The sequence below is a fragment of the Lagenorhynchus albirostris genome, chromosome 3, assembly GCF_949774975.1.
Source record: "Lagenorhynchus albirostris chromosome 3, mLagAlb1.1, whole genome shotgun sequence".
NCBI classification, from domain to species: Eukaryota; Metazoa; Chordata; class Mammalia; order Artiodactyla; family Delphinidae; genus Lagenorhynchus; species Lagenorhynchus albirostris.
In genome coordinates this window covers 75786796-75798876 of record NC_083097.1, presented here as the reverse complement: position 1 = coordinate 75798876, position 12081 = coordinate 75786796, and the positions used below count along the sequence as shown (strand labels likewise).

At 40.0% G+C, this 12081-nt stretch overlaps 1 protein-coding gene across 1 annotated transcript in view; it reads left to right on the top strand.

Moving 5' to 3' along the window:
• Positions 1-12081, top strand: part of KIAA0825 (KIAA0825 ortholog) — a 214442-nt gene that overhangs the window by 145005 nt on the left and 57356 nt on the right. The gene's annotated exons all lie outside the window — the stretch shown is intronic.

Here is a 12081-nt window from a genome sequence, read left to right as displayed (position 1 = left end):
TGTAAATACCTCTTACGTCTTTAAGGATTAAATAGCTGACTTTAATATTCGTTATTGCAAAGGTAACACATTAAACCACTGGATCTTTTACAGTGTGAGTTAAACAAACAACCTGTTTCCTTTTGATGAGTTCCCAAACTTCTAAACATATTTGTTCTCCATGTTACTATCACATCTGTTTAATCTTTTTTTTTTTTTTTTTCTGGTACGCGGGCCTCTCACTCTTGTGGCCTCTCCCGTTGCAGAGCACGGGCTCCAGACTCGCAGGCTCAGTGGCCATGGCTCACGGGCCCAGCCGCTCCGCGGCATGTGGGATCTTCCCAGACCGGGACACGAACCCGTGTCCCCTGCATTGGCAGGCGGACTCTCAACCACTGTGCCACCTGTTTAATCTATTTTTATTGCCTGCTTTTATCTTACACTATAACCAGTGGAGTTACGTCTTTAAGCATAGCTGATAAGACTTCCACCTCCAGGCTTGCTCTGTTCAGCCCATCTAGAGGCCTGGGAAGTCAGCGTGTAAATGGGTTTATCTTTCAAATAGCTTCTTATATTTAACTTCTTTCTCTTTTCTATACCTAAAGCAAACGTAAGTGTAATAAGACTTTTCTTTCTTTCTGCTTGATTGTAGCCATCGATCTTCACTATTATCCTAATGCAAAGATTAGAACATGGTGGTGACTGCTCAGCCCACAGTGGAAATGCAATTTGATACAAGTTTTCTGGAGAGCAATATAATAAAACTGTATCAAAAACCTTAAAAATAGGGCTTCCCTGGTGGCGCAGTGGTTGAGAGTCCGCCTGCCGATGCAGGGGACATGGGTTCGTGCCCCAGTCCGGGAAGATCCCACATGCCGCGGAGCAGCTGGGCCCGTGAGCCATGGCCGCTGAGCCTGCGCGTCCGGAGCCTGTGCTCCGCAACGGGAGAGGCCACAACAGTGAGAGGCCCGCGTACCACGAAAAAAAAAAAAAAAAAAAAACCTTAAAAATATTTATGGCCCTTTATCAGCAATTCCATTGCTAGGAATCAATCATAAGGAATTAATCAGAGCTGCTGAGAAAGTTTTATATGCAAGGATATTCATCGAAGCATTATTTGTAAAAGGAAAACATGGAAATAAATGTCTCACAGTATGGAATTAGACAAATCACCTATGGATTAGCCATGCGATAGACTACTGTGGCATCGTTAGAAAGGTTGATTTTGAAAAATATTAAATGACAAATCATTGTGATTTATATTCAAAGGAAAACTGCAGGTTAGTAATGTTGTAGTAATCAAAGCCAGCCCAGTTTTTAGAGTGATACCTGTGAACCTGACATGCCCAGTGCTTCATGTACATTATCTTTTTCAAACCTCACACCAGTCTTTTTTTTTTTTTTTTTTTTCCTCACACCAGTCTTTGAAATAAGTACTCATGTGCTTCTTTCATGGAGAGTAAAGTGATGTGCAGGTAGCAACTTTCTGAAGAGAACAAATCTGGGAGGCAGACTCTGAACCTCGGCTTGTCTGCTTCCAAAGCCCGAGCTCCTGACAGCTGCATCTCCACCTTTCAGAGGGAGAGCAGTCCAGGATGACGTTAACAGTCATGCAAGAAAAATCTAAGATTGTCAGTTATTCATTATGTAAAGTCTCTTTATCGTTCGACTTGCAGGAGCCCTGATATACTAATGTATAGTGTTTATCTCCAAGGGAGGGATCTAGTAGGCAGATTCCCCAAACCTGCATCATATGGGAGCCCCCATTTCCCAGGGGATGAACAATTATTGCAAGATGGCACACAATTGAGAAGTGTTGAACTATGCCATACTACTCTACACATAGCATTTTAAAAGTATGTAGAGAAAAACAAATATTGAAAGGATATAAAAACTCTATGCTAGGGGCTTCCTTGGTGGCGCAGTGGTTGAGAGTCTGCCTGCCGATGCAGGGGACGCGGGTTCGTGCCCCGGTCCGGGAAGATCCCACATGCCGCGGAGCGGTTGGGCCCGTGAGCCATGGCCGCTGAGCCTGCGCGTCCGGAGCCTGTGCTCCGCAACGGGAGAGACCACAACAGTGAGAGGCCCGCGTACCGCAAAAAAAACAAAAAACAAAAAACAAAAAAAACTCTATGCTAGAGAGCTTATAGTTTACATGTTTATATGGTAGGATTGTAAGCAATTTTAATTTTTATCTGGGCACTTTCCAAATTTCCTATAATGAAAGCAGCTTAATTTTATTAAGATTAAAAAAATTTAAAAGAAAAAAGAAACCTCATTTTTTTAAATGCTCTTTGATTCACATGTATTACCCTGTAACCGCTCTACAGAGGATTTCTAGCTCTGGGCACTTCCTTTACCCCAACATTCTATGTCCGGCTGCCCATATTTCTTGAATGGCCCACTGTATTACTGGAAACCCAGCATAATGTCTTCAACAGATCCTTCTTTTCACTCTTCCCTTGTCCCCTAACCATGGTGTCTTTTCTATAAGGAACACATCATTCTTAAACACTTCAAGGGTAGAACCTTGATTCTGCTTTCCATATTGAGCTGCTTGTTGCCTATTCCTACCGTATTATCATGTTCAGTTGATTCGTTCCCACAGTTCTCTTAGAAGCAGTCTTTCTCTACAACCCATTGCAACAACCTTGGTCCATCTTACTATTATTTAATATGTTTTAAAAACTGTTTTTGTTATACCGTTCTACTGCTCAAGAACCTACAGTAGCTTCTGCTTGTCCCACACTGCCTGGCTTGTTTCCTGGAGCACCCAACACTCTTCTCCGCTCCAGTTGTCAGTCTTCTCTCTTGTCTTTAAGACACAGTTATTCTACAATTTTAACTTTTATTTATTGCTTACTCTCAACTTTGAGCCTTTATTTATGTAGTTTTCTCTCCTGAAATGCCTTTGGTTCTCTATCTTGCCTTTTTAAATTCTCCATGCAAGTACAGTATGAACCCTTCTACCCTGACTTTCTGACAGTTATTCTCTCTAACAGTTCCATATAATCTGCACAGAAAGACATGATCCATGTGATTCATGATCCAACATGTTCAGAACAGAGGAACCCAGGATAGCAATAAAAGTAGTTTCAAAATAACTCAACTTATTGATTTGCATTTGTCAAGCATTGCAATGGGAATTCCTAGACCACCATCATGTGACCTTAAAAATCTTTACCTTTCCATCCATTTCCTCACATAAATCAGCTGTTGCTGTGTGTTTTTCACCCTTAAATTATCCTCCAAAACTCCATTCCTCACCTTAGCAACTAAAATGAACTGTTCAGGGAAATACACATGGGTTGAACGATGATGAACTAAAAATATATTATGCTTTTTTTTTTGGAAAGGGTGAGGATGAGACTAAAATATTTAATATTATGACGTATCTTAGTAATTTAGTCACCTATTTGCTCATTTATTTACACCTGTGCATTGTTTCAGAAAGATTTAAGTTGGCTTTTAATAGTATTAAATATATTAAGATAATGAATTAAAAGTAGGTGAGAAGGAAGAAACAGAGCAAGGAGGACATGAAATTAAGACTTACAATAAGAGTTAGAAATGCATAAATAGTTGTATGCACCGTAAATTTGTCAATAGGGTTACTAGAGAATGCCTACCAAGTATATAAATTGGTAAAAATAGAATTTTTCATGTTCTCCTAGAACTCCTGGAATAGAGTTTAGAAGAGTTTGCTTTAGGGAAAATATATGTATTTTCAAAGCAATAAGTAAAATATACTATATTCATTATCCCTAGCAGTGTTACAGGCTAACAATGTGAGTTGATTTAGAAAGGGTAATCAGTTTCATGCTAGATTAAACTAAGGTATGTGGAGAATATATTCATCTCAGTGTTAATACTATGACAGCACACTGTACTTTCATATAAATGTTCAAGAAAGAATACTATCTTAAGTCAATTATACTGTTGCATTATAAAGTTTTTTTCTTATTATTTTCCCAACTTTCATCATCTTGTGGTTCTTTCAGTAGTTCCAAATACTTTTCAGGTCTTCCTTAGCTAAGGAGGTCGTAACTGGACACTGAATCCAAGTAGCATAATCAGTGTGAGTGAACAGTCCATTCATTTTACACTGCTCATTTTCTTTTATGATGACATGATGTTTTGATTCATGGCCAGTCCATTCTGAGCTGTGGATATTTCTTTCTACTATGCTTTTGTTTCCATTATGGTTTTACTCATATGGTTTTACTCTGTTTTGGACTTATATGCTTTTTTTCCCCTCCCTAAATGTTAAGCTACCTTTGGCTTCATTATATTATATGCTATGTGGGTCTTCCCATTTACGCAGTTTACCAAGATGTGTTCATTCATTCTTTCAATAAATGCATTTTAAAATTTTTCTCCAAGTAAGGCATATGCTAGGTATAAGTGGTGAGGGAAGAGATAGCCAATAAAATTTCTTTGCAGGTTCATCTACTTTGGCCTGGCTATTAAATACTGAAAATCTTTAGCATTCTATCATAGAACATTTTGTAGGTGAACTCACACATGTCTGTGGTTTCATGTACTTTTTAAGTGGCCCCCAATTCAAATCTCTGCTTTCAGTCTCTTCTAGGACTACAGACCTATATATTCATGGATGTTGAATCGTACATGAATGTCTTCCTCAGGTTTATACCTGGTGAGCACAGAGACACCTCAAACTCAACATGACAAAAATTGAACTTAGGATACTCCCCTCCAAATTGATCCTCTTTCATTTTCCCCCATTTTGACTAATTGTACCTGCATGTGATTGTATAAGGCAGAGACCAGAAGGCAACCTGAATACCTCCCTCTTTCTCTTCTACTAGATCCAGTTCATTACTAACTCTCGTTAATTTTAGCTCCTAATATCTGTTCTCCATAGTACCACCTTCGCCTTAGTGCATCACCTCTCTCCTGACTACTGCAGTGGCTCCTTGGTTTCCTCCCGTGTATATGTTGACTCCAATATTCTCCAAACTATAGCCAGAGACTTCTCAAACCAAAATCTATTTTCAAAACTAAGTTTTATCATTTCACACTTATAGCTCACAGCCCTCCATGAATTCCCCTTTATCCTTAAGCATACACAAAAAATTTACCATGGCCTGTAAAACCTACATAGATGTGGCTTACCCTCCTCTGCAACCTCTTCTGATACCGCACTACCCTGTGATTTTGCTCCTCACACATTAACCTTTTTCACATTTCCTTGCCATGAAATGTACCATTCTGCCACAGGATCTTTGCACATGCTTTTCCCTTTCCCTGAAAGGTCTTCTTCCCCTTTCATCTAGTAATGTCAATGTATCTTCCTATCTCAGTTCCAGTGTGACTTCTGTAGGGAAGCCTTTCATCAACCCCAAAGACTAGCTTACTTCTTCTCACTACATCTTCTAATAGCATCTTTTGCTTTTTCTTGATTGAGTTTTTATGGTTGTAATTTTATCTTTATTTGTATGACCATTTAAACCATGCATGTATTCCCTGCTGAATTCTGTAAAAACAATGGATTTGGTTTTTACTTACTGTTCTGTCTCCATGGCCTTGCACACAGAAATCAGCCAACAAATATTGGTTTAATGATTAAGTGAATTAAGGAACAAATGAGTTATTGTAGTATTGTTTCAGATATTGCCACATTAAATGGTACTTTTAACTCTTTTCAAACATTTGATCTGAGTGGTCAAGCTCAGTGATGGGAAGAAAGCTCTTGTTGGGTAGGTGGCTTCTAGTATCCTCAGGAGAGAACATCTGGGGAGGAGGACAAAAGAGAACTTTGGTCTCCCAGCTGCTGCTGTCAGGCTGTTCCGTAGGACTGAAGAGAAAAGCTTAGAGAACTTGTACTCTGATGCGGTGCCAAGCTTTGACCTGGAGCCAACAGTCAGGGGAGAAGTAATGGGAGCTTTTGAACACCAAAGCTCTAACATGGCTGTTCCAGAGTGTGGATGGACAAGCAGCTGGATCTTTGAAAAGATTTTCAGAGAAAAAGTCATATGTTTGTGGAGCAGTTACTAAAAGAAATGAAAATGTCAGGTGAGCTGGTTGCTTGATATAGCTAGATATTTCTACATATCTTTCCTTTTCTATTATGGTTTAAAGCTATTATATAAATAAGAATATAGCAATGGAACCAGCAATGAGATAATAAGAAACAACTGTAGGTTTTCACATTAGACAGACAAGGTTTGCAGACCTGTATAGTTTTGTGATTTGGAAAGTTAGTTAAATAGTTTATATTTTTGTGAGGAAGTTAAGACATAAATACAGTATGATCTTATTGATCTACTTGAAAACAGCACATAATACCATTGTCTACTTCCCCCATCTTGAAACATCTTCTTCCCTTAGCTTCTGAGATATTCTCATGGCAGAGTTATGAGGATTTAATTAGCTAATGTGCCTACAAGGCACCCATCACGTAAGTGCTTACTAAACAATCATTCAGTACTGCTGTGTCAGTAAAGAGCTGTATGTTTCAGAAAGTGGAAGGTCTTATCAATTATCCAAACATGTTAAAAGGACCAGCTCCAAGTATGATAAAGTGGAAAGAATATTGAACTATTTTCTCATTGAGTCTCTGCACTTATCAGAAGTGTGATGCCAGGGGAGACCTTTCTTGAACTCCTGTAACAGGATATTTATTATCTGGTAGACAAGGACCAATAATAGTTAAAGGCTCCAGAGAGATAACTTCTGCTCCTCTAAAGGGATGGTTAAGTGATTTAGTAGTCTCCAGTGTCTTATTGACCCAGGTGCTAGAATAGCACTTCTGGGGGAGTCCAAAAGTGATGGCTGACATGTAATATCAACATTATTTTTAAAATTAAAATTAGATTCTTGTGTATTTTTAGAAATAAGGTACAATAACCTGTGTAACACTGAAGTGTGGAGCTAGGGCTATGAGTTTGGGGCACTAATATATCTTTGGATGATTTTCGAGAAATGGGGTCATCCCAAGTGAAAAAGTTTAATTTACTAAAATCAAGAAATAATTCACATCCTCACAGGTTGAATGCCTATCCTTTAAGTTGCATACCAGGTAGTGTGGATACCATCAACTCTGAAAAACTGAGACTCTTTAAGAGTATCAGTTTACCTCAGTGGACAAAGTTATTAAAAATCAAGGCAAATCCTATATATAAACATGTAGGTGAACCCTGTCTTATTTCTATTTATTGAATCATCTCTAATTATAAATATCATAGAGACATGGCTATACCCATTATAGAGATTAAAATGTATGCAAACATTTTCAATGTTATAACTACATATATTTTGCACATTCTTGATTAAAGTGATGAAGAAAATACATTGGGTTTTTGTTTTCCCCCCTCAGCTTTTTTCCCCAGGTACTAAAGAGAAAATGTTAGAACTGTTTTAAATATTTGTCTCCCCAGAAAGATTAGGAAGGATTAGTTTTGGAAAGGCAAAAGTAGTATAGTAGTACGGAGCTTTTCCTCCTCTGCTTTCATTATCCCACTTTAGGGCTTTCACTCTCAGTTTCTCTTTAGTTATGCCCTTGCCTTTGTTCTCTGAATCATGTAACTTATGGTCTCTGGCATAAATTTGGCCCAGTAATCCGTGACAGGAACCATCTGGTCAAAATCAGTCCCTAGATACCTTAAATAACATGGCTCCAATTTGGGAATCAGCCTTGAGACCACAAACCCGAGTTTGAGTCAAAAACATGGTATCCTCAATCAGGAGGTTGAATAGAGCCAAACATCCTCAGTGCTGGAAAATGCAACTTACCCATCAAATATCAACCAGGTTGAATGGAAGGAAACATGGAGTAGTGGAATAATCATGGGTTCTGAAGTCAGAAAAACCTGGATTCAAAGTCCAGTTGCCATATTTATTAACGAAATGACCTTGGACTATTTTCCCAATATTCCTGAAACATACATTAAGTGAGATGAGTCCTAAGTGTCTCCATGCAGGTCTTATTTTGCTTTTCCCCAAGAAGCAGACCCTGAGACAAGGATTGAAGTGAAATTAGTTTATTTTCTAGGTGAACGGAACACTAGAGGGGAATGAATAAGTGAGACAAAGAAAGAAAGACAGCAAATAAAGATTAGTGTAATCAAGCCAACTACCACAGGAGTAACTAGAACTTATACCTTCAGGGGAAATTCTTGGAGCCAGTGGGAAAGGCACATCTCAGAGTTTTCCCGCCAGGGCAACAAGGATGCTGAGGAATTTATTAGCAGTTTTCATCCATCGTTGGTTGAAGGCTGCTCTGGAGGTGTTAATTTGCTGGCACTTCCAACCTGTCTTGCTGGAAGGTAGAGAAATGCAGGTTCTGACAGCAAAAGGCCGGCCATTGTCAACTGAGTGGTAAGGGCAAGAGGATGTGGGGACATTGACATTTGTTCTAACTCTTGCACCACTGAAATCCACTCATTATTGATGTTAAGTTCTCTGGGCCTTATCATTGATTCTTCAAGGTGATGGCTGGTCAAAAAAAAAAAAGTTTTATTATGGTTGAGTTAATGGGACAAGTTAGCGTGTCTCCTGCTTCCATTATTCCTGAGTCTGCAAATGCTAATCATCATTACATTCCTCTACCACTTATTCTAGCTTCCCCTTACCCTCGGTCATCACATCTGCTTGTGTACGTTGCTTCCCTAGCATAGACATAGACCTTCACCCTCGAGATGTTGAACCATAACTACCATTCCCTTATCAGAATGTGGTTACTTTGGTCACCTATTTACGGTTATTACCAGTCATGAGAGCATCAAGAGATGCCCTGGTGAATCCCTTGAGTTACAGACATACTCCTCCCTGCTCCCCATATGCAGTAGCAACCCTAGCTCCTCGGTGATAATCAGGGTTATTACCCTTACCAATATAGTAGCTCCTTTCTTCGCCTGCTAGACTGCTGGCATGGGAATCCAAAAATCCAAACATTAGGTTTAGTGGATTTATTCATGGTCCCCTGGTAGAGGTGTGCATTTTCCAAGTCACCCCACCACAGAAACCAGGACCTCCACTCACCCAGAGCCTATGGGGAGTTATGGGAATGGAAAACACAAATTAAATTCCTAGTGGATAATCAGGAACTCTGGTGAGGAGGTGGCTTCTAGTATCCTTCGGAGATGACTTTCAACCTGTGGCTCCTGGACCCTTAGGGACATAGAACCATATAATGGCTGTTCATTTAAAGTAAATACCAAGTGTTGAAGAACAGTGCCCAACACTGCTCGGTGTTATCCCCAAGCTGTGCATTTCAGAGTCCATTCCAATGTTCCCCTAGTCTGACAGCTTCTGCATGTTAAGTATATGGTAGGAGCAGTGACTCCCAAGGTCATGTGACCTGAGCAGTGAGGCTGCTCTTACTGCAGTCTGAACCTCCTACAGAGTTTTTGCTTGCCCTGTGCCCCACACACAACTGTGGTTGGAAGTCAAGCCATAGTGTACTGACAGGGCTAAGATTTTATAAATTTTCTACTGCAGTGTGAACACATACTAAAAAACTGCAGAAATTACAAGTGAACTACTTGATAAGTTTTCATAAAGTAAACACACCCAAATACAGGTAAGATTTTGAACAATGATTCTCTAAAAATAATTTGTTAGTTTCATAAACTAATAATGACTGAACCCCAACATTGCCTGGATTTGAAAAATTCCTTAGGCCTTTTCATGCCCCAGAAGTGCAGCACTAATTAGAGTATAAGCCTGATATAACCCAGCCATAAATTTGTCCTGTCTCCTAATACAAGATTTATGCATTCCAGTGGATTTATAAATTTTGTTCTCTTCTTTGTATTATAGTGGAAGTCGACATGTACATATTTGATACATATATACATATATTAAAAATTTCCTTTTCTGTCATTTTTTGTAAGGCTAATCTCACTTTCACAGCTCCTCCAGCTCAAAGGATGAGGGAACATATGCTTCTCCATATGCCCAGTGCCGACTCCTCAATGCATTTATTACTCGGAGCGTAGTGACTGAGGAATGTTTGTAATCTTTTATTTTTCCTTATAGTGAGTCATTCTACTGTACATTTCAAAATCTGTGATAAGTTGAAAGATCCAAGAATTGAGGTACATTTCAACAAACAGCTTCCCATCTGGTAAATGAGAAGTTTTGTTTATAACCAGGTATTCAAATAAGTGGTATGAAATGACATTCAAATTATTTTGTCTCATTACATGTCTAAAGGACTGAGCAAAAACACAACCCTCCCTCCAATTCACCTCCATACTGCAGCCAGGTCAGGAAACTCATCTGCCTTAAATTCTTCAACAGGTCCAAAGTCCCCACCTTGGCTAATGAGACCCTCTATGAACTGACCCCTGTCTTCCTTCTTCAAATTGTCTCTCAACAATCCCCTTCCTTTCCTAAACTCCATCAAACTGGATCTTTCAGTTCATTAAATGTATCCTTAAGTCAGCACTCAACTCAAGCAAAATCCATAGGTAGGAAATGTTAAAAAAAACTAAGTCAATTTTGATACACAGCTTACTACCAACTAGCTGCTTTTCATCTACCAGACCCCAAGCAAGTTTCTTGAAGTCAGCAGTTGGGGTTTAGGATAGAAACAGGGACAGCCATTGTGAGGATCTGCTTCAGTGTTTCAGTCCAAAAGGCTCACCTAGTGGTTTCTTCCTCTGGCACCATGTTTGGATTTTCTGCAAGAGCCAGACCAATCTGGGAATACCCAAAGGAATTCAGAACTGCTGAACTGACAGACCTGTTTCCTCTGGTCTGAGGGTTAAATAATTCCCCGCTTCTCTCTCCACCACCCATCTAGCTAACACTGCCTCACCAATTGCCAGGGAGTTTCTCCGTTTTGAGTTATGTTATCAGTCTCACATGGGAAGCCTGTGTTGGTCCAAAGTTCAGGTGATTTTGTGCATCATAAGGTTGTGAGATGTTCCAAATGCCCCAAGCCAAACCAAAGGGGAGATGCTTTTAAATTTCATTTTACATCTTCAGATCCTCTCACTTTTGTTTAAAGCAGCATTTTGGCAAAGCATCCTCTTTTTTTTAAGAGTTTATCTACCCATTTATGAGCATATGAGTCAATCAGCTAACATTGACAGAGCCTTAAATGTGCTTAGTTCATTGGTAAGAGCTTTGGGGTGTAAAACAAGTGTGCTCACAAGGCTTGAATCTGAGTGGAGAGATAAAGCTTTAATTGATGAAATAATAAAGTGCTAAAATCTGCATACTTGCCATAAGTTCTTTAATTCAGAGTGAAATAGACTGCTATGGAGAGAAAGTTTTAGTGAAGTCTCTACAGAGAAAGTGATATTTTTGTGGCAAATTGAAGGATGCGTAAGATTAAGTATAGGGTCATCTGGAGGTTGCTGCTCAGGTGGCAGCCAAGGTGGACCTGTATGGGCACAAAGGCACAGAGGCAGGAAAGATAATACCAACTAGGCCTATCCCTGCTACCTGTGCTCCAGAAAGCACTGCCTTCCACAGTGGTTCTCAAACCTTAGTGTGCATCAGAATCTCCTGGAGAGGGCTTGTTAAAACACAGATTTCTGGGGCCCATTCCCAGAATTTCTGATGGGGTAAGACCTGGGAATTTGCATTTTTAACAAGTTCTCAGGGCTTCCCTGATGGCACAGTGGTTAAGAAGCCGCCTGCCGATGCAGGGCACACGGGTTCAAGCCCTGGTCTGGGAAGATCCCACACGCCACAGAGCAACTAAGCCCATGTGTCACAACTACTGAGCCTGCTCTCTAGAGCCCGCGAGCCACAACTACTGAGCCTGCATGCCACAACTACTGAAGCCCGCACTCCTAGAGCCCGTGCTCTGCAACAAGAGAAGCCCCCGCAGTAAGAAGCCCATGCACTGCAACGAAGAGTAGCCCCCACTGATCGCAACTAGAGAAAGCCTGCACGCAGCAACAAAGACCCAAATGCAGCCAAAAATAAATATATAAAATAAATTTATTTTAAAAAACTCCAAAACAAGTTCTCAGGTGATGCTGATGCTGTTGGTCCAGGGCCCAAGCTTTGGAAACCTTTGCTCTAGACTATGATGATGGTTCACCACTCAGTACATTTCATCTGGAAACGATGCTGCAAATCGTCTCTCTCAGTGATACTCTTTGTTCTGCTTTCTTCCAC